General features: G+C 41.7%; 1 long non-coding RNA gene and 1 pseudogene across 3 annotated transcripts; both read right to left on the reverse strand.

Annotated features, from left to right (window-relative positions):
- LOC117539110 lies at positions 1–27795 on the reverse strand (annotated as a pseudogene).
- LOC117539112 lies at positions 10771–15447 on the reverse strand. 3 transcript variants are annotated; one of them, XR_004567942.1, is made up of 3 exons: positions 15390–15447; positions 11908–12027; positions 10771–10868 (listed from the first exon to the last, which is right to left on the reverse strand). It is a non-coding gene; the product is annotated as an uncharacterized LOC117539112 (long non-coding RNA). The 3 variants fall into 3 exon arrangements; XR_004567941.1 differs by lacking the exon at positions 15390–15447 and adding an exon at positions 11233–11396 and having other exon boundaries at positions 11908–12382; XR_004567943.1 differs by lacking the exons at positions 10771–10868; positions 15390–15447 and adding exons at positions 11063–11141; positions 11233–11396 and having other exon boundaries at positions 11908–12382.
- Positions 27796–27886: the final 91 nt, after the last annotated feature.

Here is a 27886-nt window from a genome sequence, read left to right on the forward strand (position 1 = left end):
TCATACACTGATGCTCCTGCTGTGCTGCTTGATGAGGCTGTCCTGCTTCACTTGCCCACGGCCTCCTTCTCCGACTGCTGTGGCCCCCCTGTCTCTGCCCCCCCTGTCTCTGCCACCCCGCTGAACCGTGTTCCTCATTACGCGTCCTGTCTCGCTACCCCCCACTCCCCCCCCGGCACGCTCACCCGGGCGTCACTCATGTACCCCCGGTGCTCCACAGAGTCACATCTTCTCACAGGGTCCGAGGCGATGGTCTGGCAAGGGCTGATGACGGACATGCATCTGAGGGTGGCCTGCCCCCCCCCTTGCCGCTCCTCTGGCCCCAGCCACTTCTCTCTGTGCCTCTCCACCCCACAGAACGGGTTTTCTCCCCGTCGGGTGCCACCAAGCGTGCTCTCCATTCCCCCCCCACCAGACCATGACCTCGGCCTCGGCCCCCACAGGAGAGGCTGCGGTCCCCCGCACCCCGCCAGCCGGCCCCTCTGAGCGTGGATCTGCTCGCTGGATCTGCTCCAGGTTCCGCAGGGCCACAGAGTAACGGGACTTCACTTTCGCCACGCGCTGCTCCAGCTCTACTACTCTGGCCTTGTGTTCCTGAAAAAAAGGTGAACAGCAAGTTAGCAAGACACAGTCACACTTCTCTATTCTCAATTTTACTTTTATTTAAAGTCTGACTCCAGGCACGCTCTCAAGTATGGAAAAATACTCTGCTGTGTGTTATATGTTCTTTAACATGGGTTTTTTTGTTGCACTTTATGTCATTACACAGTACAGGTACTATGTAAGCAAATGGTTTCTCTGCATTTGACCCATCCTAGTCCTTAGGAGCAGTGGGCTGCCATCGTGTGTTCCAAGTTAGCAGCACTTTGATTTGTTTCTGTCTCTGTCTCAGTTAGTACGATACGATACGATACGATATTACTTTATTGTCAGATCAAGTCCTGAAATTTGACTTGCGTCACAGCAGCTCCATGTCCAACATCAACAGACAAATATGCATACACAAATACATGAAACACAAACATTTAACATAACAGCACAATCAGTGAGAGAAAAACATGCTCAAAGAGCCTTCAGCGTGCATTTGGTCTGGGATTTAGCTCTGTATTTACTGTGAGGACAGACTGATGCACAAAGGAGTGCTTCAGTCTGACTTTAGTGTTTGTCTCATTCTTGTTTTTGTTGGCTTTAACTACCTCTTGTGCATACTGACATTTTAATAATTTTTATTTAGCTTTTTAGACCTGTATTTTAAAATTGGTCTGCTGCGCTTTTATAAAACGTTTTAAAAGCTTTTAAAAGTGTTGTGGGCTGTTGGGTCATTTTGTGCCGGTGCCTCGCTGCGACTGGATTGTTTTGCTCTCTGCCTGAGCTGCCGCTCTTTTGGACTCTGGATTGCTGTCTGTCCTGGCCGTGCTGTCGGGGGCTGATCGACCTGAGCTGCTGATCGACCTGAGCTGCTGATCGACCTGAGCTGCTGAGCGACCTGAGCTGCTGATCGACCTGAGCTGCTGATCGACCTGAGCTGCTGATCGACCTGAGCTGCTGATCGACCTGAGCTGCGGATCCTGAATTGGGTGTGTTGCCAGCAACAATGTTGCCTAAAGCTACCCTTGTATTCGCTTGTTTACTCTATAACAACATTAAAATGTAATGAAATATACTTACATTTAAATAATAATGGTTTGATTATTAAATAATAACTTACAGTTCTTATTTGTGTTGCTTTGTGGATAAAACCCAAAGACATTTTAGGATATAAATACTGGTCAGATATCCACCAGATATTTTTAGGGGATTTTTGTCTCTCTTGGAGAAATTAAATTGCAACATCAATACAAAAGTTAATCTGAAACAAACTCAATACCATAATGAAATTAATCCACAAGTTATGATTGTTATTATAACTTAATGTTATACCTGGAAACACAAATACACAACCGAAAATAATACATTTAATATGCTCGTCTCTTGTCCTGGGTGGCAGATTACGTCACTTCCGTCGCCTAACCCAGGAGGGGATCTAGCCGCTGCTGCACTAGCTAACGCTACATTAGCAAAACAAATGCTATTATATATATATATATAATATAATACATTTTATTTTTTTTGCAAAAGGGTGCAGCGGGGCTTCAAACCCCTCCACTGGTTTCAACCAAGCACTAAATTCAATGTTTTCCAACCAAATTTAACTTACACTTCCCCATATTTGTTTGTAAATAGATTCGAAGATATCTTAAGTTTCTGACTGCTGCTAGCTTGGTTGCTAGGTTACTAGCTGGGTGTTCTCCGATAAGGGGCCGGGGGAAACAAAGTTAGTGATTACTGGTTCCATGTTGATTTATTTCAATACAAAATTGTTGGGGGGAACTGAAGGCTATTACGTATTGGTTACTTTGCATCCCGGACATTTCCCCCCAAAACACATTTAGACGTGATCGCAACACAGAAGTACCTTTCAAATCCGATCATTTTTAAGACCTTCTAAATCATATTTAAGACCTTTCTTATTTTTTGGGTCATATTTAAGACCTTTTTAAGGCCTTAAATTCATATTATCAAATGTAAGACTTTTTAAGACCCCGCGGGAACCCTGAACAACACAATATAAGAAACACTTCAAAGGGACTGGAAACATTTCCACTCTTTCTCTCTTATTGAGAAATGTTGGGTTGGTGATAGGAAACAACAGCTTACAAATAACCGCTGTGTCAAGCAATTGAACAGCTGAGGATGCCACAAGCCTTAACAGCTAGTAAGATAGAACTATATATGAAAAACAAATAAACATCAGCAGGAAACCCTCAAAGCTCTCCACAATCTGCTAGCCCATATTTTGGTTCCAATCTCTCAACTTGAACCTCACAAAGTTTTATTGGAAAATGGAAGCAACTGGAAGTATCTGCAAAGCTGCGGGCAAAATGTTTAGATTTTCAGAATTCAAATGAAAGTCAGTGAAGGTTGAATGCTTTCACCAGCAGTTTCTAATGCCTCAGATCCACAAATGTGTGCATGTTAAGATAATGATATCCCCTGTGACACATTTTGCAGACTCTGCAGCTAGAACTAGCCACAGGTAAAGTACATCAGCAAAAAAAGCTGCTGAGTCATGTGCAGTCCCAACTGATTCATGGTCAGAAAGGAACATGATCAGCTGCTGGCTTACCATATGAACACATGGTGTGTGTGTGTGTGGGTGTGTGGTGTGTGTGTGGTGTGTGTGTGTGTGTGTGTGTGTGTGTGTGTGTGTGTGTGTGTGTGTGTGGTGTGTGTGGTGTGTGTGTGTGTGTGTGTGTGATGTTGTAACACATGATAAATGCTCATGGCTGCTACATACCTCCAAAATGTGGTTGAACTGAGCCTTGAGTTCAAAGTAAGGCTTGGATTTGACGATGACCTTCTTCAGGGCTTTCTGCAGAGTCTGGACCCGGGCCCTCGGCATCCTGGCAGAGCTGCGTGACGCGCTGGTGCTCCCGCTCGCTGCGGAGCCGCTCCTCCTCCGCCTCGTTCACCTGAGGAACAGAAGATATGATATTTATGTAAATGTCCCCTTGTGTGGGGCGATTAAAGATTATTCTAATGACTGAGAGCAGGAACACGGCGGGATGACACAAACCCCCACATTACCTTGTGTAGCCCTGCCCCTTTACCCACTTCCGGTTCAAACACAGTGTTGGTCCTTCCGGTTTAGCGCTAGCAGCATTGTAAACAATTCATTTTATTCAAGATCATTTACAGCTACACTGCGGTGATCGGATGGTTTCACAGCATCAATCCTGTTAGTGGCTGTGAGGGTGACATATCAAAATGGCCCAAAATCTCATATGAGGGCATTTTTCATAATCTGTCGTGTCTTGTGGGTGTCGAAGACCCCTGCTATGAGGAGCTACGAAGAGTATCAAATCACATCAGCCGGTCAGACTGCAGACTAAAGCTCATGTGGACAGTATATAAGTTAACCTAGAGATAGTCTTGTAGTCAAGACCACCTTATCTGAGAGCAAGACATGACCAAGACCGGAGTGAAACAAGACCAAGACAAGACTTTAAGAGGTCGAGACCAAGTCAAGACCAAGACTTTAAGAGGTCGAGACCAAGTCAAGACCAAGACTTTAAGAGATCGAGACCAAGTCAAGACCAAGACTTTAAGAGGTCAAGACCAAGTCAAGACCAAGACTTTAAGAGGTCGAGACCAAGTCAAGACCAAGACTTTAAGAGATAGAGACCTAGTTAAGACCAAGACTTTAAGAGGTCGAGCCAAGTCAAGACCAAGACTTTAAGAGGTCGAGACCAAGTCAAGACCAAGACTTTAAGAGGTCGAGAACCAAGTCAAGACCTTAAGAGGTTGAGTCCAAGTCAAGACCAAGACCAAGGCAGGGCAAGACCGAGTCAAGACTGGAAACCAGACTACTGTGAATCCAACCCTACATGATACACTTACAATACCATGTGTAAGATAGGCATAGTCAATTTGAATCTGCAAGATCCACATCATCATCATCATCATCATCATCATCATAAAAAGACACACATACGTAAGATATAAATTCAACTTCATCATATTTTTTCAAAGAGTTATCCTTTTCATATAAAAACAATAAAATAGTAAAAACATAATATAGAAACATCCTATATACATTTTACACACACACATGCTTGTCTTTATTGCATTATGGGGGTACCTGACCAGACCATCCCTTTGGGATCTGTTCGGGAATAATTAGCTTAGGTATTCAACCTTCGACACAGTTCATAATTTTCTCCTCTCACTGTCCTCTTTTCCCGTGGCATATGTCTACGGCCTTGGGTATTGCTGCCATCTCTCTTAAGGAGGAGCAGCTTGGGCGCATTGTTTGTTGCCAGTCTATGACAGAGCACAAGCCGCCAATGAAGTCATTTACTGTTCAGGGACGAAGGTTCCCTGGCGCGCATTCTTTTCTATGGACGAGAGCTCTAGTTAGATTCAGGGTCCATATTTGTTTAGTCTCACTGATAAAGAATGTTGAGTTATTACACTCCGAACTAGATAAAACCTTGAGCTACAGAATAGTTCTTCAGAATTGGTTTGGCAACCGCTGTGTTAACATCGTGACACACCACCTGTCTTGTCAACTCTCTGCCGTAACTATCCCAATAAACCATCTGTGTTTGCCATCAAAGCTCCAACTCTCCTCGTGTCTCTCTGAGTCCTGACTCTCCATTGCTTCAGAAGTTTCCCGTACAGGATCCACCTTTCTGAAGGTTGTACAGCACTGTAAAAAAAATCAGGCAGAATCCTGAAGTGGACTCAAACAAAGATTTAACTTTAAATGATCAATCAGAGAAAGTAGAGGTCACTGACCGCGGACTATAAACCGTTTCATGGGGTCTTGTCAGGTATGAGTTACAGGAGGGGTCCATATATACACGCTGTCTGGCTTTTAGTCATGAGTGGGCTCCAAAAATATACTGTCTGGTTTAAAACTCAGTGGGGTCACTTTGCACACTGTATTACTTGACTTACTTAAGGTAACAATTTAACACATTTGACTGTCAAAGTGAGGGCTATCAGGATGCAGAATGATTTTCACCTTTAGTGTCAACATGTAGCTTCTGTTAAGTGACACAATTATATTAAATTCCAATGTACTGATAGCATTTTAATTCATATTTAAACTATTATAGTAATGTTTTTATTAGTCTATTCACCCACTGTGACACTGGCACGTATACAGTGTCAGTGTCCCCACATTGCCCCAGATATATCCCCATCTTTAGTGAAACTTTTCCACTATCCCTCGTTCAGACATTGGGTTCCTTCGTCAGGGATGTCTGGACTCGTGAATGAGACTCACAGTACATTTACTGAAATTGTATCAGTTTCCTTCTTTTTAAATAAAGAGGGGTTTGTGTTCTAAGTGTTAATTATTGAAGCCATATAAGTGATGCTTATAAGGCTATTCTACTTAAATAGTAATTGTAATTTCCATTTAAAGCAATACAATGTTATTATAGAGCTTTCCAGTAATACATGGAGATTGTCGTTATTAGACTTTTAATTTTCAAAAGAAGAACTGTATTCAGTGTACACAAAAAGGTATCACCATTTAAGAACGGCATTATTATATGACAGAGGTCCCAAAAAGGACTTAACAAACAACTTGTGGCTGATTTAAATGAGGGTCTAAGGTCACTGGAAGAATTTAACCTTCAAAACTTTTATGTTAGACATGAAGGGAGATTACTTTAAAGAGCCTGTGACACGGGTTTCCCCCATCATCCAAACCCATCAATTTGAGTAAATATTGTCCCCTTGAAAACCGTTACTGAACTGATTTGGGATATTTGTACTTTGATAACCATTAATCTGCCCTTCAATGTTGACCATTTTCTGGATCTTCTCGGGGATTCTTCAAGTCCCGCCAAATGATGTGTGACGTCATTGCGGGCACAGCGCTCCAGCTGCACCGTTCAGGATCCCAGCATCTGCATGTAAACACGATGGCGCACACAGCAGCAAGCGATGACAGCGATGACAGTTTAATTTTGAACGTGTCTGAGAGCTCATATGAGGCTGAAGGATCGCTTTATGTTGTATCTGTTAGAAGTTTAGGAATTAGGTGCGTCAATATGGGCGATCATACGGTCATGTAGCCAGTGGTGGACTGGGACTAAAAATCATCCCGGGACTCTCGACCGGCCCACTTCGGTACCCGCTAGTAAATTATCAACGGGGGGGAGTGGGGGGATGTGCTAGTGACTTATCCGACCGGCCCACTTCGGTACCGGCCCATCGGGATTCGTCCCGATGGCCAGTCCGACACTGCGCCCAGCCCAGCCCACGTAAACTGTCAACGGGGGGAGCCTCGCTGCGGGGAAACGGTGGACCTAGTGTCCCGATCGGAGTGGGAATAATAATAATAATCATAATCCGTGCATTTATCCATTCATTTCCCCAACATTGTGGTAAAAAAAAACACACGTTTAATCCATGTTGGTGTACTACACACTACAAAAAGCATCGTTTGGTTTTCTCATCAGGAAATGCAGACCGGCTCAAAACAAACGATTTGTAATCCTCATCCTCACGATCATTTAATGTATCATATGTTCGCCGAATTGACATGAAAGCACTAATAAATGTAGTTTATATCCACTTGAGTTTACAACTACAAAAATAATCGATTTGTTTTTACATCACATCCGACGGGAAGGAAATTCAGCAGCTCTCACTACCGATTTGTAATCCTAATGTATCATCATCTTCACCACGATCATTTATGTTTTATGTTCGCCGAATTGACATGAAAGCACTGACAAATATGAATATACTGTAGTCAACTTCATTAAAACGTTATTAACGTGCCTAAACTCAGTAATTCACCATTTATACCCATGACAACACACTTTGTCCGTGTTTGGCTCTCGTCGCCGCACAGTGAAGCGTCCCGCATTGACGTCACTTCCGGCTTCCTCCCCCAAAACTTCAAATGAGTCGAAGGAATTTCCCCGCAATGTTCGAAATTATTGATATTTAACGGAACGGTATCGCACCTTCTTTTTAAACTGACGGTTCTCGAGATGACTAGTAGCCCAATATTTTCATTGCACAACAGTTGTTGGGAGGCTGTCACAGGCTCTTTAAGTAATGATATGGGATCCAAGGTAATGACACAATAAATGGTAGATAAAGACGAGGACACCAGATGTGGTATTTTGAGACATTGAAAGAAATAAGGAAATTGAAAGTGTGAAAAGGGACAAGATTAAATAAATTGTGTCAGGAGAAAAACAAGATAATATGAGAAACTAGAAGAGATTATAAGGTAGTTGAGATAAAAGGAAGATTACAAAAAAGAGATGAGATTTAAAAAGCATAGAGGCAAGAGAAGATAAGTTGAAGAGATAAGGCAGGAGGAAATTGTGAATAATTCAGATAAAAGAAAAGGAGATGAGGTGAGGTATTAAGAAGAGGACATCAATGAGGGGTGAAATAAGAAATAAAGTACGATCTATATATTTGTATAGTGGCTTGCAACAAACATTTAACTTTTGCAAGCACTACACTTGACAACAACTAATGGTGTCAACAGACAGTAATGATCACTTTACATTTTGCTCTTGAGAGCTGTGATCCGATTATTTATGTAAAACTTTATGGCCAACCAATGTCTTTGTTTGAGTGCTTCTCCTTCCATTTCAAGACACTTATCGCAGTCGCTTTTCCGCAGAAAGCGACATGTGTTAATGAAGGTCATCATGTGCTTCTCAACAGCTTGGATCTCCATCTTTTCCCACAGCTTTTCTTGAAAGGCTGCCGACCTGTATAAAAATGAAACAAATTAATTATTTTTGTGTTTTTCTGGAACTGCTATGGAAAAGTTATTTGAGATAAAAAGTTGATAAATAATAACACAAGTTCAATGGCATTAAAAATGATATAAAACGTGGCTGAAGGTTAGTCCATAGGTTAATCCAATGTGTCTGTGTCACAAAAAATTACTGATAATCCATAATTCATAGTTTTCATATTAGCTGCTAATGACAGCTTCCTGTTTTTGGGGTATTCTGGCTACGCGTCACTCTTACTCCTTATTTTGTAACATGTGTGTGTATGTGGAACTTCCCCTCGATTCTATTGGCTCTAAACGGTTAGAAAGAGATGTCAATCATCAAAATCGATCAAAGGGGGCCAGAGATAGGTCAAATCCACCCAAATGACCCCAGAAGTGGTTTTTTTTTGCTAAATCTCTCTAAAAAGGTCAAATGTCACTTGTTTTTGCATCAATCTTGATACAGGGTACTTATTATATGTCATAGTTTGGATTCCTAAAGCTTTTAGTCTACCATCCCATCATTCAAGGGTGGTTTTCACTATACAGTAAGTAATGTTTTTTTTTACTATGTTCAATCTGAATTTACTTTCAAATTAAAAAAATCTATATTGATTCTGACTCTTCTACATCCAACTCACAGGTTTATCATTGCTTTGAGAAAAAAGATTATTAATTTTCCCCTTTTAGAAGTGAAGATATGGTCATTTGTTCTGGGAATGTCATTTTCGATCCTGAGACCTGGAAAACAGGCTCGGGCCTTAACAGGTTAACTGTCAATGCTGCAAAGTCATACCTCCACTGTATGATTCTATCCCACATTGAATACTGTTTGACAAACTGGTCGTTTGCTTGAGCCACAAACCTGAAACCCAATAGAACAGCTGTACAAGAGAGCTATCAAGGTGTTGGACAGAAAGCCACATTCATACCACCACTGTACCATCCTTGATAAAACACAGTTTTGACCATTTTAAGTCTTTTAAAAGTATGTGTGTTTTTTTATTAAATGTTTACATGGACAGGCCCCCCCCCCCCCCCCCCCCCCCCCCCCCCCCCCCCCCCCCCCCCTTAGGGGAATTCATCCACAGAAAACACACTGGAACGCTGCACTAGGTCATAAACCCAGAGGGAGACTGTGAAGTCCACCGCAGACGGACCACTTTTGGACGCCATGTCCTCTAATTAAAGGCAGCTCTTTGTGGAACAGCCTCCCAACTGAGATACGGGATTGTCCCACTCTCAATAGCTTTAAAGGTCAACTCAAAGAATAGATGAGAAACAAACAGACGTGCAATCACCGCTAAATGCACTTTAAACACAGGGGTATCTCCTCCTGCACTTTAGGTAGCTCTTTTGTCTTCTCTTGCACTTTATATGTTGTAGCTGCTATATTGTACCTCCATGTTGTAAATACTTGTGTGCTGCTCTTGGCTCTTTTGCACTTTTGCATATCATGTATTTTGTTTTGCTATGTTTGGTCAAATGTAATTTCTTAAATGTTTTATGTGAGGGATCTGCGGGTGGAAATGAGCACAAAGCTACATCTTGCACTGTTACGCTTGACACATTTTTAATGTTTTAAGTGTTCATGTGCATTGTCCCTGCCAAATAAACCATGAAATTGAAATGAAATGTCACATCAGTAATTTAAGTCTTACAATTTAGTATTTATGATGCAATTATATTATTATTTCTATGAAGTAGCTCATGATACAAATCTAATTGAAATGATGGTAATTACGACAATCTGACTTGCCATAAGCTGATACAAAATGGTACAGTACAAAAGATCAGCATCATATCCCACAAACTTGAATGGGATATCATTTTTTTTTTTAAACATTTTAAATGTCTTGATGATTTAAAACGTATGAAAACGTTTCAATTATTCATTAGGATTTAAAACAAGAATTAAAAATGAATAGGAAATTATCTTTCTTTTAAATGTGTACTTTATCATCCAGTTACCATGGACCCCAAAAACAACAGCATCTCTGACATGTGTGTGTGAGACTACTCTGCTTAACGCCCCCTGACTGGACCCCATTTAATGAAGTCTGGCAGCATGAATTGACCTCTCACCAACAGTTGGTATGACTGGTACAAAGCAAACTGAGCTAACGTTAGAGCACACATGTCAAACATGATGTTTCCTTCAGTTTATGGTCAGAAAAACAGAAAGAAGTGCAGTTTAATGTGGCTCAAGTAACGTGGACCCCACAACAACAGCACCACTGACATGTGTGGTGTGAGAGTATTCTGCTAAAGGCCCCTGAATGGACCCCCATTTAATCAGAAAAATCTGACTGCGTTTGACACACATTCAGAGATACACTGATCTACAGAAAAGCCAATTGAACCATCAAATGCCAATACCAAATATCAATAAAGCAGGAAATGGATATATACTGAACTATTAGGGAAATGAAGTCAAGGGACAAATCCATTGAAGACGTACCTGTGTGTTGGAGATTGAAGATCTCTGAGGAGCTGGCTCACTCGTACTGGGGATCTCAGCCTCAGAAGACTCGGTGGCAGTAGCTTGCTCTCCAACCTGAAGAATAATTCAACATTATTAATGAGAAGACGGTGCATTTACCTGATTCAAAAGTTATCAGAGGTAGAAACAACTGTGTTAGTCTAAATGTGAGGAAAGAGAATAACTCCTAATCTAATATTTACTAACACACCCATAAGCAAATAAATCGTTGTCAAATCTATTAAAAATGTGTTCTCTGCCACGACCTTCTTCATTTTGCTGTGTTGATGTTTGTGGTCATCATTGACTAATCTTCCTAGACTGGAATCTTCTTGTGCTGCATCAACACTTAATAAATAAAAATAAACCACGTTTTACGTTCATAAAACAACAACTTACAACTCAATTTCAAATATGTATAATTGTATTTAGGACTTACCACCATGTTCATTCTTGCCAGTAGAAGTCAAACATAAAGACAGCACAGCTGACATGATATATATCCTCCTCCTCCTTTGTGATTCTTCAGAATGTATTCATTCCCTCTGTACTCCACCACAAAGTCTCCTTTTTGTAAATGAGCAGTGGCAAAGACCCCTTGACCTAACCACATTACAGGTTATTATTTAAATGATTAAATGTACAGTGATTCATCTTCTTGCCATGTTTTTTTGTATTAAAATTCACCAAAACTATATGATAATAATAGTTATTGGTTTCTGGTTTGGTTTATTACATTATCCTGGCACACTAGACCAGGCAAACAAATCAGTTTCCCATCAGGCCCTTCAATACAAAATGTATCTTTGAGCATGTTTTCTCTCACTGATTGTGCTGTTATGTTGAATGTTTGTTGTTTGTGTTTCATGTATTTGTGTCTGGATATGTGTCTATGTTGGTGTTGGACATGGAGCTGCTGTGACGCAAGTCACATTTCAGACTTGATATGACAAATAAAGTAATATCGTATCGTATATCGTATCAATAGTATGAGGATACAATTGATGCAACATTACTTTAATCAATGAACTCTAAGTACTAGTAAGGGTGTACTGTGGATCTGATCAACTTTGAACATAAAAACACAAATTGTACTGATGACAAAAATACATACCTTTAAAAGAGTTGATGTACATCACTTCCAATTTTGCAGTATTGTCAACTGTCTCGATCGCATGTTCGATCGCATCCGTGAGGGGGGGTTTCCTGCGTCTCAGTCCTGCCATTTTTCATCCTATAATAAAAAACAATGAAGCGTTAATGTGACCAGACACCACCATAATTCATGTATTAGACAACTACATCTAGGACACTGTGGGCAGGGTGATGCTGCTGGTTTCACTTTAGTACACTTGAGCCTTAATAGGTTCTAGCTCAGTTTTAAGCCTTAGTAAAATGAAATAGAAACCCATCCATGTCACTGAAACTAAACAGGGAAAAGAGGACAGCGTGGCTGAACACTGCCCCGGAAAAAACTTAACAGTAACATATTGTAAATACATTTAGCAACACGCTCTACCTTACTTAAGGTTCCAGTGTGATAACAAATGTAAACACTACTTAGATGTCAATAAGATAGATGGATAGAAAGATTTATCCAAACAGGGAAATCACAGTGTTGCAGTAGGAGTAGTTTTTTTTTAATATAAGTTCAAACATTTAAAGGAAAAACCATTATTATTTGATTGATTAACTCACTATTGACTAGTAATTGAAAGTCCCTGTGTCATTAAAGGTGGGGTATGTAATTTATTTCAGAAACACTTTTTGTTATATTCCATGGAATGCTCTTAACATCCCGATAGCAATGAATATATTAATGCTTTGACAAAAAATCCATAAAAAGTGGAAGCCGTAGTTCTGTAAAAAGCACGACCAATCATCTGAGCCGGCCCGGCTAAAGTAACTGGATGGCCTACCTGCCTGTCAGCCTTCCATCTGTGCACAAACTTATCTCGTGCTCTCATTGGTCATGTGCGCGTTCGTGTGTGTTGGAGGAGGGGCTCTGTAAGGAAGTGGCAGATTTTCTCCGGTTGTGTATTTTCAAATTCTAGCGCACTCCAGCTGGTTTCTCCAAAATCACCTACCCCACCTTTAAATGCTCTCTGGTCTAAAAATAACTTTCACTTCTAACTTCATGCACAATCTTTCCTACATGCTATTTTTGGATACATGATACATTTTAAACAAAGTTTAGAGAAAAAAAAGAAATCTTCCAGTCACATTTGTCACACAGCTGATAGATTGAAGCAGACTAAGCAGGTGTTTCAACGCTAGGTGCTGCTGATGATGTTAGCAAATTAGCTACGTTAGCTAACTAGCATAGACTTATAGCTAGTGTAGCACACTAGCTATAGATACAGATACTTGTAGATACCAGTGGCGGTGCTAGGGGGTGGCTACTTGGGCTCAAGCCCCGGATGTTTTCTGAAAAGCCCCGGATGTTTCACTTAAAACATTTTTTTTGTTGAAAACGTCTCGTGAGTAATGTACAGTACCGGAGTCCATCAGAGAGGCAGCCGCTGCGGGAGCCTGTGTACTGCGTAGCCTTCACTGCCCTGAAGAAGTGATCCTTCCTAGTGCCTGACGAGTTTTAAGCTAATAGCCTATAAAGTTATGGATATTAGAAAGGTCCTTTCATCGAAGCAGAAGCCACAAGCTGCAGCAGCAGCAGTATCAGCAGCTGACAACAATGTCATCACCAGCAGTGAAGAAATGGATGATGTTTCAGGTTTGTGAATCTAATGGTGATATCTGCACTCTGGCTGACTGAGTAAGAAGTGAAAAAGAGTGATGTAACGTTAATGTTATAGCTAGTAAACATGGAGTAACCACACTAAGTATACCCTTATATGTTAGTATGTATACAGAACATGACTAAAAATGATCCTAAAATGTAACGTTAACCCTTCATACCTCAGTCTACTTTTAAGACACTAAAAGAAGAAAACAGGATTAGAAGAAGGGAGTGAAGAACAGAGCTGTAAAAGACAGCAGAGGTGCCAGCCAGGATCACATGCAAGAGAATAAGATACATTTCATGTTTCTTATTTACATCTGAAGTTTATGAGGTGCCAGTCAGGATCACATGTACTGTAAGAGAATAGGATGCATTTTATTTTATTGTATTACATATTAATTATATGGTTAATCTTAATTTTGTTTTATATGTTCTTCTTTCAATGGATGTTCCTTGGATCAGTGATCTGAAGTGACTTCAACCAGCTGCTGACTCTATTTGAGTGAGTTAAGGCATTAGTTTGCTTCATTAAAGGGTGTTAATGAATAAGTTTTCTCCAGTGCCTTTTGTCCGCTTTAAGGTATTATTAAGGTAGGTTTAATTTTGCTCTCAAAGTGCACCAGATTGATGCTTTTAACTTCAATATTTTAAAAAAAAAATCTTCCCGGGGGAGCATGCCCCCGGACCCCCCTAAAGGATGATTGGTCTGCCTCCCACTTGTAAATGATTACCCCTGCTGCACCAACCCCCCCCCCCTTTTACTGAGTTACTTCATGTTGATTGCTACATTTTAAAGCATGTAAACACAGTTTCATAGTCTGAATGTAAGCTACCTGGTTAATGTTCAGTAAATATGTGCATTTAAAAGTAAAAAATATGTATAGTCATAACTTACCTTTTCATTAGCTGCCAGTGAAGTGCAAAATTAGATCAACATGGTTCTCTCCATTCTCTCCTCATATGGAGCGCCTGTTTTAAATAGTCAGCATATCCTGTAAAGGTGGTCATGCTATCACAATGAGAATTCCTCTCTCCGCCCACCAGGAATGTCCCAATATCTAAATCAAGGTGACCCAATCTGACCATGTCATTAAGACAAGGCTATTTATTAAGAATATTTAGATTTGTATTATTTTATATATATATATATAAAGGGATGCAAACTCATCAGGTATGAAAAAGGTGACAAGTACAATATCTGAGTACTTTTACTCAAGCACAAGATCTGAGTACTCTTAGAACATAATATTTTAGCATTTTGCTAACTGTTAGGTTGTCTATGGCGTTTTCAATGTTAAGTTAGCATTTATGCTAACGGTTAGCTTGTCTAAGCCCTTTTCAATGTAAAGTTAGCATATATGCTAACGTTTAGCTTATATTCGAAATATTCAAAAGTGCTCAATGCCCAATCTGCAGTGCGCATGTGCGAGATGGTCCGCCATATTGGACAACGCCGGACGGCAACCCAAGTAGAACAACATTGACACAGTGGCTTTTGGCAAAGCTCAAAAGGAAAACTCGAGAGAGACGTGACTTCACTATTATTTAACAACTCTTTTTATTGGGTTCTTTTATTTGGGGTTAAGTACATTGTCAGAATAAGTGAGAAATGAATGTAACTTCTGTTAGACAGCTATATGCCATACATTTTTGCATACATTCACAGTAAATATGTATTTAGCACACACACATACGGGTTTTGGGCCGAGGGCGACACCGTACTTCCGGTATCAACCATTTCACACGAGGTGCATACAGAATATCATAGTCGATTGCCTTAATCAATATAGTCAACTCTAAAATACCACATATATGCGTTGGCATGATAATATTATTGTGACAAGTGGGGTATTCACCTGGTGTTTCCAGAAGATAGACGTAGATGCAGCCAAAATCGACCGAAGGCCACTTTTGAGGGTCGTAATTCCATACATTGTACATCCAACAACCCACACAGCTCTAGTTTACGCTGGTAACGACCTAGAGCACACCCCTCAAGTCCAGAGATGTCATCCGAAGACATGCAGCGATTTCTTCGGTCGTTAATTCAGAAAAAATACCTAGTGCGCTCTGCCTGGCTACATAAGCTAGCTGTTTATATTAGCATTCCCAGGATTTTTGCACCTCCAGAAAAATGGCGTCTTTATAAAAAAATATATGGCGCGCGTTGCATTGTGGGTAGCTGTGACGTCACTGTGTGTGAAAGAATAGCTGCTCGATATATGCTATATTGATCCAATAAACTAACACAAACTAACTGTATCACTATAACATGATGATGATGATGATGATGATGATGATGATGGTGATAAATAATGCATCTAACGTTCCGCTGTTCATTATAATAAAAAAACAGCATTAAACAAACCATCATGCTCTTACTTTAAATCATGCGGAAATGTCGTCATCAGCGGGCCATCACGTGGTTTCCGAAAATAACCGAGTGACACGAGTAGATTTTAGAAGAGACCGGCAAGAAAATATGTCTCAGAATTCCGTGTGTGTAAAAAGACGATCCACAAGCAGAAATGTGAGATCCACGAGCAGAGATTTGAGATCCGCAAGCGCATTTTTGGTCGGCAAATACAAAATGGATTCACAAATGCCTGATCGAAAGTTGTCAATGTTAAAGAGATATTCACAGATCTTTTTTTTATTTGTGAAAATATTTAGCGTATTTGCAGATCCGTTTTACACTTGCACATTTATTTGTGAGATTGCAAATCTTTTAAATGCATTTGTGGATGGTGTTTTACATTTACAAATCACATATTTACACACAAATTATTTTTATGTTCACACAAATAATTATGAGACATATCTATGCCCATAGAGCTCCGCCGATTTCTCCTCCCTAACCCCCAGGTTGCGTTCCGATAATCCAAAAATCAGCTCCTACATTCTAACCCTATCGTCTATTCCTTGACCTCTGAGTGAAAGGTCACGGGGTTAAGGGATAGTGGATAGGAGAATTCAAAAGGACTTAGGAGAAGAGACTGCGGTACTTTAGAGAATCCGAATGCACTTTCACTATCCGACGTGTTTATGATGCGCCAGCGGACGTCATGAATGTGCGTCTGCTGCTGTGGGGTAACTATGGAAACTACAGTTTTCTATACAGCGGACTACAACATGGATGTTCAATAAGAACGAGGGACTACTGTAAACTCATCTAGAGACTCTGCACCGTGCTCTGATGCTGTTGCTTTATGCTTTATGAACGTGGACAACAGAGAAAAATATTCTTCATGACCAAAGTTGGAATTGAAATAAAAAAGGAAAGTGAAACTTATGCTCGTCACCCTCTCCCTCCGGTCCACATTAATACAAATGATCCAATACGTATGATTGATGAAAAGATCTTAAAATCAATACAGATGTATTTATTATAAACGTTAGTCCTTAACATCTATCACTGTGTATATCACCATTCAAACATCTTTTAAAAGTTGAACAAACCCCACACAGCTCAGTAAAGACTGTGAAATGTTGACTTTATTTGATCATTTCAGTAAAAACTAACGTTCATATTTCTCTCTTTGATTATAATACTGATGAACGTTCAGAACAAAGCACTTTGGCAACTTACCACATACGTTTTAAAATGCTTAATTAGCACTGTAACTTTCATGATATAATTTCTCCATCATAATCGTTTGTTGACTGTTGAGTGACGGCAAATGCTGCGGCTGCAAGGCATTGTGGGGCAGCATTTTCTCCTCTCCTTTCGGTAAGGGAGGTCCAGTGGTTCCTAAGCTAAAGGAGGTTATAAAGGAAGTTTGAAACCTCCTTTCCTATCATCTAGAGAATTGGAACGGCACTTAACATGGCTGCCACTGAGGGACTTCCGGGTCATTTCACTTGGTTAGGAAGGATAAGCTAAATGGACTATTGGAACGCAACCCCAGTTTCCACCGGGTCCGTCTGCGCCGCGCCGCGTTACGGCTGCGCAGCGGCGGTCGTAAGGATCGCGGCCACTCTAGTCAATGGGTGCTATTCCACCACACGCGCCGTGTTACGGCTCAGAAGCGGCTCGGCGCAGCGCTTCTCTAAAATTAGGATGAATCCTATTTTTGCCGTGGCGCAGCCGTAACTTAAGGTCGGGCAGGCAGCCCCCCCTCGCAGGAAGTGGAAAGGTGAGCATCCGGGCCAGGCCCATCCCCCACATTTACTAATTTAGCAGACCCACCTCCTTCATCACAACACCTCCACTACGATACGCACAATGGACGATGAGGTTTTCATCATGGAAGTGGAAAAACACACTATTTGATATGATGTAACCAATGCTTACTACAAGGACAACATCAGAAAGGACAAGGCCTGGTTTTTAGTCGCTGCAGTTTGTGGAGTGGAAGGTAACAACTACATACTAATGTTTTAAAGTTAATTAATACTTGTAGGTACAGTACAGAGCCATTCAATAAACACAATTTAAAAAGACACAAAAATAAAACATTTAACTACGTAGCCTACTTACTTTCTTGTAGAAGTACAAATGTCCAGGATGCCCGAATCAATAACAAAACTGCGAGCCTGCACGCACGACGCTACGCTTCTGAAACGCTTCTGGGACTCTTCTGGGACGCGTCCGGTGGGTTATGGCGCTAGAGGAGGTCGGACCAAAACCGCGGCGCAGCCGTGACGCGGCGCAGCGCGGCGCAGACGGACCCAGTGGAAACTGGGGGTGAGACGGCGGGACGCGGCAAGGCTGTGAGTCGGTGTGTGAGCACACACACAAACTCCCAGACAGGATGCGGGTGTGTTTGGGCTGGGTTTCGCTGTGTCTCGCTGTCTCGCAGACGGCCACTGGGCTCACAGGGAGGGGTGGGGGGGGGGGGGGCAGGAGCTCTAACAAGCCGTGTAGGACAGAGAGTGAACACACAGACTATACAGAGATGCTGTGAGAAACCAAAGTGAGTTTGGAACATTGAACAATGTACATCTATTCTAGTAGACCTCAACAATGGAATCATCAGCAGAAATGGCCGTGACATGGGAGCTTTAAGTACATTTACTTTCACTATTTTAAATGACTACTTATTATATTTAATTTCTTGTTATTATATTTAATTACTTGTATTTCATTTATTTAAATTACTACTTTTTTACATATCATATTTATGAATTATGTATTTTATTGTTATTACGTGTGCTTGCCTTTTTATTGTATAGCCTACTCTTTTTCAATGTGTCTGCTCTGGATCTTTGCAGTAAATGTACTTGCTGGTTTCTGATTCTCTTTTAAAGTACATCTGTAGATCTTTCTCACAGCCCTCTTTTTATTGTTCTCATAGAACACATGAACACTCCAGAGTGTGGGAGAGGTGGGGGGGGGTGTACCTTAGCGGTGGCGTGGTTTAGCATCTCCTGCCAGGTGGGGTCCAGCGTGTTCCTGTCCGCCTGCAGACCCTGCTCCGCCACATACACCATCTCTCTGGCTGCAGTGTGCATGGACACGGCCCGCTCATACCTCAGAGCGGCTTTCTGCGTCTCCTGCTGAGCCTGGGGGGGGGGGGGGGGGGGGGGGCACAGCAGCAGATAAACACCAGGCTGGGGGGTCACAGATTACATGGAACTGGATCTCCTCATAAGGGTACAAAAAAGGTTACTGTGTTCCCTTACAGTTACATAAAAAAACCAGATAACTGTAACATTTCTATAAATTGGGGATTACCATCAGCATTACAGTGTCAGTAAAACCTAAAAAGAGCATCTAGTGTTTGTTGTAAAGGATCAGATGTTCTCTCTTCTCTGTGAGCTGTACTGTTCTGTAGGATAATACTTTAAAGGAGACCTATCATGCTATATTTGAATAATATAGTGTAGGGCCAAACGTATATATTTAATTTTATACGTTTTTTTTCAAAATACCAAACAGATCATGCATTTTAGCCATGCCTCATTTCGCTCTATTTTGCTCTCCTCCACCCTGTCTTTGCATGCGCTGCAGCTGACCACGCCCCCCTGCAAAGGAGGGGGCGAGTTACGAGCGTCATGTTACCATGCTGTTACCATGCTGTTACCATGCTGTTACCATGCTGTTACCATGCCATGGCAACCTCTCATTCCCCTGATAGGTGGAGAGTTGGCCATATAGGCGGAGCTCCTCGTTTCTGACGTCAGACTATTTTCAAATCTGGATCAGTCTGGATCAGATCCGTTGCAGCCCCGTTTTTAGAGATTTGGGTATGGAGGAAAAGAGAGAGGGTTGTGTTTTCTGACACTTGGTGAGTTCCCTGACACACCGGGGACACATATTCATTTATAAAAGACGTACAAAAGTGCATTTTGCATGATAGGTCCCCTTTCAGTGTGAGTCTATACTTCTACTGCCTGAATCTGCTTCATGGTTTTCACTTTCTTTGTTCATTTGTTCTGTTTTTAATTCAGCAGGTGAACCTGTATGTTCATAAAATAGTGTGTGTGAGCTTAACTGTGTGTGTTAAAGTAAAACGGAGCATTTTCTGTCAGCTCAGGTTTTATTTCTGCTTTTTTAACCTGTAGTATGTGCTCAAGTGTTTCAGTGTTGGTGTACAGTATAGGCTGCTGCCTGAAGCTGCTTCATGAAAGGCAGCTTCTCATATCAATAAGATCATTTCTGATCTGGATATCATGGTTTCTTCTTTCCTAAGGTCACATTGTTTTGTTGTCTGACATAATACACATTAGTAAAACACATCTTATTGATATTTATTTTCTCTTGTATTTCTTTACATAACAATTTATATGGATGTAATCCGAAAGTAGCATAAAGTTACATTACTTTTTATTATATTTTTATTAAAATACTGATTACACCTTTTTCCAGGTAACTGCTGTAGTAATTGTGACAGAATATATTTGAGTAACTCTAACAGAGTGGAGCTGGTTCTTTCATCCTCAGGCTGGTAAAGGTGCAGCTAGTTTGAATGACTTTGTATACTGCAGGGCAGCTTGTGGATTTACTCCAGGTGGAACTAAAGTCTGATTTAACACTTGATTATATATCACATCATTCATCCAGATCTGTGAAGTAACTAAAGGGATTACATACATGTAGTGGAGTAGAAGTACAATAGTAATCTCTAAATTCTAGTGGGGTAAAATTACAAAGTAGCAAAACATTGAAATACTCAAGTAAATTACAAGTCGAAATTGTACCTAAGTACAGTACTTGAGCAAATGTACTTACAGTAGTGACTTCACACCACTGTGCTTAATACCTCCATGTCACTGAGGTGCATTGTTATTGAAGATCATTCATTCCACACATGCACCTCAGTGAGCGAGGCCTGCAGGAAGGAGCGTCAGTGTTAGCTTAAGGGAAGTTGTTAAAGGCAAGGGTACTCTAACCACACGGGAAGGTCTGCTGGACGGCTCTGCGTGAGAAACCAGCAGGAAGGCCCGCTGGATGGATGGAACCAAAAGAAAGTAAGGTCGCTGCTGAAAGATGAATGACTGCATCACTGTGGAGGAGGGATACAGAGTCTGGATGATAGGCTTCTCAAACACATTGTGGTGTAAGTGGAAATTGTGAGAGAAATGCAGGCAGCCATCCAATTATTGCTTTCAATTAGAAGTTTTACTCGCAATTTACAATAGTTTAATTACAGTTTCAAATGACTTGTCACAACACGAACAGCCACAGTCGATTATATTCCATTACAGACGACTCATTCACTGTCAGCCACGCTTACTGACAAAGAAACCAATTGTCTTCATATGCATTCCCATTATCCAGTGACTGTGTAATGTTAAGACAACATGCTAACTTTGTGGAGAAAAAGTCTCCAATATTAATGATATTTGATACGGAAGAGGATAAGAGCATGTGAAATGACTCCTGAGATCTTACCAATCTTTTTTTAGTTCTGAGATTAAATTCAGACTTTTGTTTTTCTGACTTTAATTTCAGAACTCCAAAAGAAAAAACACTATTGGCCAGATTTAATGTGACCCTAATCCTATTCTGTAGATAAATGATACATAATCACAAGATGTTCATGTAATTATGTGTGAATATATGTAATAAAGCAAATCAATATACCACCACACCATTACAGACTGTCAAACTTAAAGGTCCATGTCATGCTTTTCCGGTTATTACCCGTCCCCTTGTGTGTTATGAAGCTTTTTCTGCATGTAAACGGTCTGCAGAGTCACAAACCCTCAAAGTACATCCTGTAGCGAGTACAACTCTTTCTTCCTGGTCATAGTGACGTAACGGTCACAGTGACGTAACGGTCACAGTGACGTAACGGTCACAGTGACGTAACGGTCATAGTGACGTAACGGTCACAGTGACGTAACAGTCATAGTGACGTAACGGTCACAGTGACGTAACGGTCATAGTTACGTAACAGTCACAGTGACGTAACGGTCATAGTGACGTAACGGTCACAGTGACGTAACGGTCATAGTGACGTAACGGTCACAGTGACGTAACGGTCACAGTGACGTAACGGTCATAGTGACGTAACGGTCACAGTGACGTAACGGTCACAGTGACGTAACAGTCATAGTGACGTAACGGTCACAGTGACGTAACGGTCATAGTGACGTAACGGTCACAGTGACGTAACGGTCATAGTGACGTAACGGTCACAGTGACGTAACGGTCATAGTGACGTAACGGTCACAGTGACGTAACGGTCATAGTGACGTAACGGTCACAGTGACGTAACGGTCATAGTGACGTAACGGTCACAGTGACGTAACGGTCATAGTTACGTAACGGTCATAGTGACGTAACGAGCTCCTCACTCACTCAGCCTTATATTTTCTCAGCCGCAGCTCCGCGGATCTCCGCACTCACACACAGCCTGACTGTGAGTGTGTGTGTCTGTCTCGCAGACCCCATGCCAGAGTTCCCGTTAGCCGGTAATTACCGGACTATGACCGGTAAAATATTCTGAAGACCGGAAAATCTAAATCTCTCCGGTCAAATGTCCGGTCAAAATAATTTCCCCTTAGCGCAATAGTTGCGCAACTTGCGCCACTTATGTTATAGTTTTACTGTTGGGTCACTCATTACTGGATCTAAGAGCTGCATGAGACTGACGGGCTGTCAGGAGAGGGAGAGAGCGCTCCGTTTATTATTCCCGTGTTATTATAAATTACTGAACACTTTTGAATGATGTAGTTAATCTACTATAATTAGTTTGTTTAATATCGAATCATATCAATTTGTTTCAAAGCCCAATAAATAACAAAGAAGACCTTTGACCGGCACTTTTCAAATGTTGTCCGGAAGAATTCAACTTTAACGGACATGTTTGACCGGCGAAAAAAGATTCTAACGGGACCTCTGCCCCACGCAGCAACCAGGAAACGACCCCAGTAATCCAGCTCACACCCCTCGAGCCTAAAAGGGCGGAGCAGCGAGCCCCGCAACATCCCGCCAACACGGCACCCAGACCCCACGCAGCATTCTCATCTGTTTGTCATTACTGGTGTCATTTTCTGGTTGCTAACAAACGCCATTGTAACACATAATCACTGATGTTCCGCTGTAACGGTGGTGGACTCATCAGAACAGAGTGGGCGAGCTGACCAATCAGAGCACAGTGGGCTCACAGGGGGGGGGGGGGGGGGCAGGAGCTCCAACAAGCCGTGTAGGACAGAGAGTGAATACACATACTATACAGAGATGCTGTGAGAAACCAAAGTGAGTTTGGAATATTGAACAATGTAAATCTATTCTAGTAGACCTCAACTATGGAATTATGATCAGTAGAAATGGCCATGACATGGGACCTTTAACACAAAGTGTTATATATTTCCAACTTTGACTTGGTGAATCTAACAATATTTGCATGTGAAATGCTCCTTGTTCATGTTTACTTTTTAAAAATATATTCATTTTTTTATTCTAAACGTCTTTCGATACTTAATGACATACTGTGTTTAGGTTCTGGTGATTTGAATCAGCACCTCGGACAGCAACTGTGAAGGCTCATTTGTTGCCATTAGCCGCTTTCACACCAAGTACTTTACTGTACTTAGTACCCCCATGGAACTAAGTACAGATCGCGTTCACACCGGAATAAGTCCCTGAGGGAGGATTACTTTGTTATTTTGTGTTGCCATAAGTTATTCTCTCTCCGTTGGTGCGCGGGGCTAATGCTAATAATTAGGGCCGGGACTTTAACGCGTTAATTAAGATTAATTAATTACACAAAAATTAACGCGTTAAAAAAATTAACGCATTTTAATCGCACTTATTTTTGCACCGCGGAACGTTTCTCACTGGATGAGTTTCAGGCGTACCGATTATACTGGAGCACCAACTAACGTTCATGACTTCAGACAACAACAAACCACAGTGAAGTGGGAAATGTTGTTTTAAAAAACGGACGGATGGAAGCGTCGATAAGAGCACGGTTGTGTGCAAATTATGCAAAACGGAATTCGCATATCACCGCAGCACATCAAGCCTCAAGTATCACCTCAATGCAAAACATATAGCAGCTAGCGTGGAAGCTAGCGTGGACGTTAGCCTCTTTTATCGCGTTCACACCAAAAAGAGCTGGTACTAAAATTAGTTAATGAGAACCTTTTTACCCCCACGAAAGTCCCTGCTAGAGAGCAGAGAGCTGCTAGAGAGCAGGGACTTTCGTACGGCTCTCTTGTGAGAAAAGAGCTATATTTCTGATTGGCTGGGCGGATTGCAAACCACGCCCCGTAAAACTCCCAAAACGTTTTGTGAAGCCGCCATTTTATTATCCTCGCATTAGCATTATTAGTATTAGCCCAGCGCAGAAACGCAGAGAGACTAACTTATGGCAACACAAAATAAAACATGGGAGCGGTGGAGATGAGGAGGTGTCGGCGTTCTGGCGATTTACTCGGAAGGCTGCTGGGACTCCCAGCAGCTTCTACTGAAGCCAGTCCCCAACTCCGGGGACTTCCGGCCGGGGACTTTGGGCGGCAGTATACGCCGTGAAGTGATTTGCGGCCTGCCAGTAAACCCAAAGCAGAAGAAGAAGAAGTGACGTCAGCGGCTTCATTTGCCTAATCCAGCCCCAGGTTCAAAGAGTTCTCATGAACCTTTGTGGGAAAAGTACTGCGGTGTGAATGCGCCTAATGGTATACTAAAATCCATGTGAAAAAAAATTGCTTCTCACTGTTCTTAGGTCAAATATGTATATGCGATTAAAAATGCGATTAATTTCGATTAATTAATTACAAAACCTCTAATTAATTAGATTAATTTTTTTAATCGAGTCCCGGCCCTACTAATAATGCTAATGCCAGCAAATACAATGGCAGCTTCACAAAACTGTGCAGTGTTTTACGGGGCGTGGTTTGCAATTCGCCCAGCCAATCGAAATTGGTACTTTTTTCTCCCCAGGATAGTCCCACCTCTCTAGCAGGCACTCAAAATGGGGGTAAAAGTTCTCGGAACTAAGCTCTCTTTTTGGTGTGAACGCAAAATTCCAGGCACTATCGGAACTAAACGGGAAAAGTATGGGGAAAAGTACTCCGGTGTGAACGCGCCTATTGTGGTAAACTTAAAGGGGCCCTACTCTGCTCATGTTCAGGTTCGTAATCGGGAGGAGATACTCCCTCTGGAGGGAACACAGGGATTTCAGCTTTGCAGACCATTTAGAACACACTACAGGAAAGGAAACCAGAATAAACATAATATGGCCCCTTTATCACACCGTATAAACAGTATTTCCAACTCTGGATTAATACATGTAACAATATTTGTATATAGAAATTGGTCCTTGTGCACATTTAAAAAAAAAAAAATTAATTTAGGTTTTGGAATCTTCCTGTCATTCAATCCATAACTACGTGCTGTGTTTAGGTTCTAGTGCTGTGTTTTGTGTTCACGCCTAGACTACTGCAACTCCCTCCTGGCTGGTCTACCTGCATGTGCCATCCGACCGCTGCAGCTCATCCATAATGCAGCGGCTCGTCTGGTCTTCAACCTTCCTAAATGTTCCCACACCACGCCGCTCCTCCGCTCCCTTCACTGGCTTCCGGTAACTGCTAGAATCCACTTCAAGACAATGGTACTTGCTTAACATGCTGCGAATGGATCTGGCCCTTCCTACATCCAGGACATGGTTAAACCGTACACCCCAGCACGTGCACTACGCTCTGCATCAGCCAAACGACTCATTGCACCCTCGCTGCGAAGGGGACCCAAGTTCCCATCAGCAGAAACACGTGGGTTTGCTGTCCTGGCTCCAAGATGGTGGAATGAGCTCCCCATTGACATCAGGACAGCAGATAGCTTACACACCTTCCAGCGCAGACTGAAAACTCATCTCTTTCGACTCCACTTCGAGCGTTAGAACTATTAACAAAGCACTTATATACTAATAAAGGACTGGCTTATCTAAAGCCAGTTGAGTAGCACTTGAAATGTTTTTGCTCTATGAAGCCTAATGTACTTATATGATTCTGTTTTCTTCAAGGTTGTGTCTTCCTGGTCGAATGTACTTATTGTAAGTCGCTTTGGATAAAAGCGTCAGCTAAATGCAATGTAATGTAATAATGTAATGTAATGTAATAATGTAATAATGTAATGTAATAATGTAATGTAATAATGTAATGTAATAATGTAATGTAATAATGTAATGTAGTGCACATACAGTATCTCTACATTGAGATCAGCACCCTGGACAGCGACTGTGATGACACATTTTTTGCTGTTTTGATAGTTTCAAAAGGAAATGTGAAGAAAAGTGATAATATGTGCTGAGTTAGGACTAGTATTCAATTTAGAACTTGATTTAGGTTTATTAGATTTCAAAATGTATTCGATTTTTGAGTTTGTGTATAGGTGTTACTATAAAAAAGACAATTCAGTATATTTGTTGTCATGTCTGTTTCTTTTTCCTGTATGCATAGCAATTTGAGGTTTCAACTTGTACTACCTGTGTTGTGTACAGCTACCAATGTTACAAGTGTCCTTCTTGTCTATTGCAAGGTTAGTTGAAAAACAAAGTCCCCATGCGACTGTGCAATAAAGAAACAGACAGAGTGTCCTCGGGGTTCATTGAATACAGTATGGGCACATGCAGCTACCACACGCACCTCTTTGGCCAGTCTGCGGGCTTCATAGTAGGGCCGTGCTTTCTCGATACAGGCACCGAGCTGGGAGCCCTGAGCATTGAGCCTCCTGGCAGAATCAGTGAGGATCCTCCTGTAGCTGGACCTGGCCTCCTGCAGGGAGCACACACACAGACAACACACCACATGTCACATTCACTACAATAAACAGTCAATAAACAAACACTACACAAACAACTTCCTCACATCCAGCTGCAGCTCCAGCTTGTTGATCTCATCACTGGCTTGGTTAAGTTGCTCCAGCTCATCCTGGAACCAAAAGGGGAAATTAATATTAAAAACATATGTAAAAACAGTACAGAAAAGCTGGACAGATGTCATAAACTAAGCAATGATTAGGAGTTCAGTGTGGGCACAGAGAGGCTGTCCATGCTGGGTACCAGCCTGTGAGAGGAGCAGGCTGGTGCAGTGTGTGCCCATGTTTATTACGCTTCGCTTAGTTCATATGCAGAAGGTTAATGATATATAACTAGCTATTCTGTGAAAATAAAACTACAGTAGCCTATCTCTAATAGCTATGTCGGTAAAAATGATTACTGTGTAACATGCCTGAATTCTCGGGTCCAATTCCTCCTCCCCTCCGGTGTTTCTCTGGTGCTCCGGTTCGTTCTCACAGTCCGCTTCCATCTCCTCCGCAGGCTCTACCTCCGCTCCTCTCCGCCTCAACATGCCGCCTCTCGCCTCTTCCCCCGGGGTCTCCTCCCGAGGACCGGTCGGTTCAGGGAACCCCGAGCCGTTCGGGATTTCACGCGACGTCCCTGGCTCCATTTGCGGCCTGTGCCGGCTGCCGTTTAAATAGCGCTAGCCTCCTGGCTCCACACGGTGTTAGCGGTTAAGCCACTGGAAACATGCCATTTAAAAACTATTAATACTTTTAAAATTCAAATGTCACGCTGATCTTGATATATGAAATCCTTTACATGCTAATGCTAGCAAACACGTAGCCTGGCTGCTTTAGTATAGGAGCTCGTGAGACTAACAGTGACACCCCGCAATTATCTTCTTGGGGGCTCTTATTCCGTTTACCCCCTTACACAATTTGATATGTTTGTTTTCATGTGTGGCTGTTTTTATGTAGCCTACTAACTTATTTCGTAGATGTCAAATACAATTTAGTCTGTTGCCAGGGGGTCCCTGAACTGATTGCTGCCCCCCCCCCCCCCCCCCAATACTGACCATGATTGTTGAAATTTAAAGGGCTGTACTACATGATTCACAATACTTAATAATCTCAATATTTTTAAATAAAATAGAAAATAAAAAATGTCCTGCTTGCAACTAC

This window comes from Gymnodraco acuticeps, unplaced genomic scaffold, assembly GCF_902827175.1.
Source record: "Gymnodraco acuticeps unplaced genomic scaffold, fGymAcu1.1, whole genome shotgun sequence".
Lineage (NCBI taxonomy): Eukaryota > Metazoa > Chordata > Actinopteri > Perciformes > Bathydraconidae > Gymnodraco > Gymnodraco acuticeps.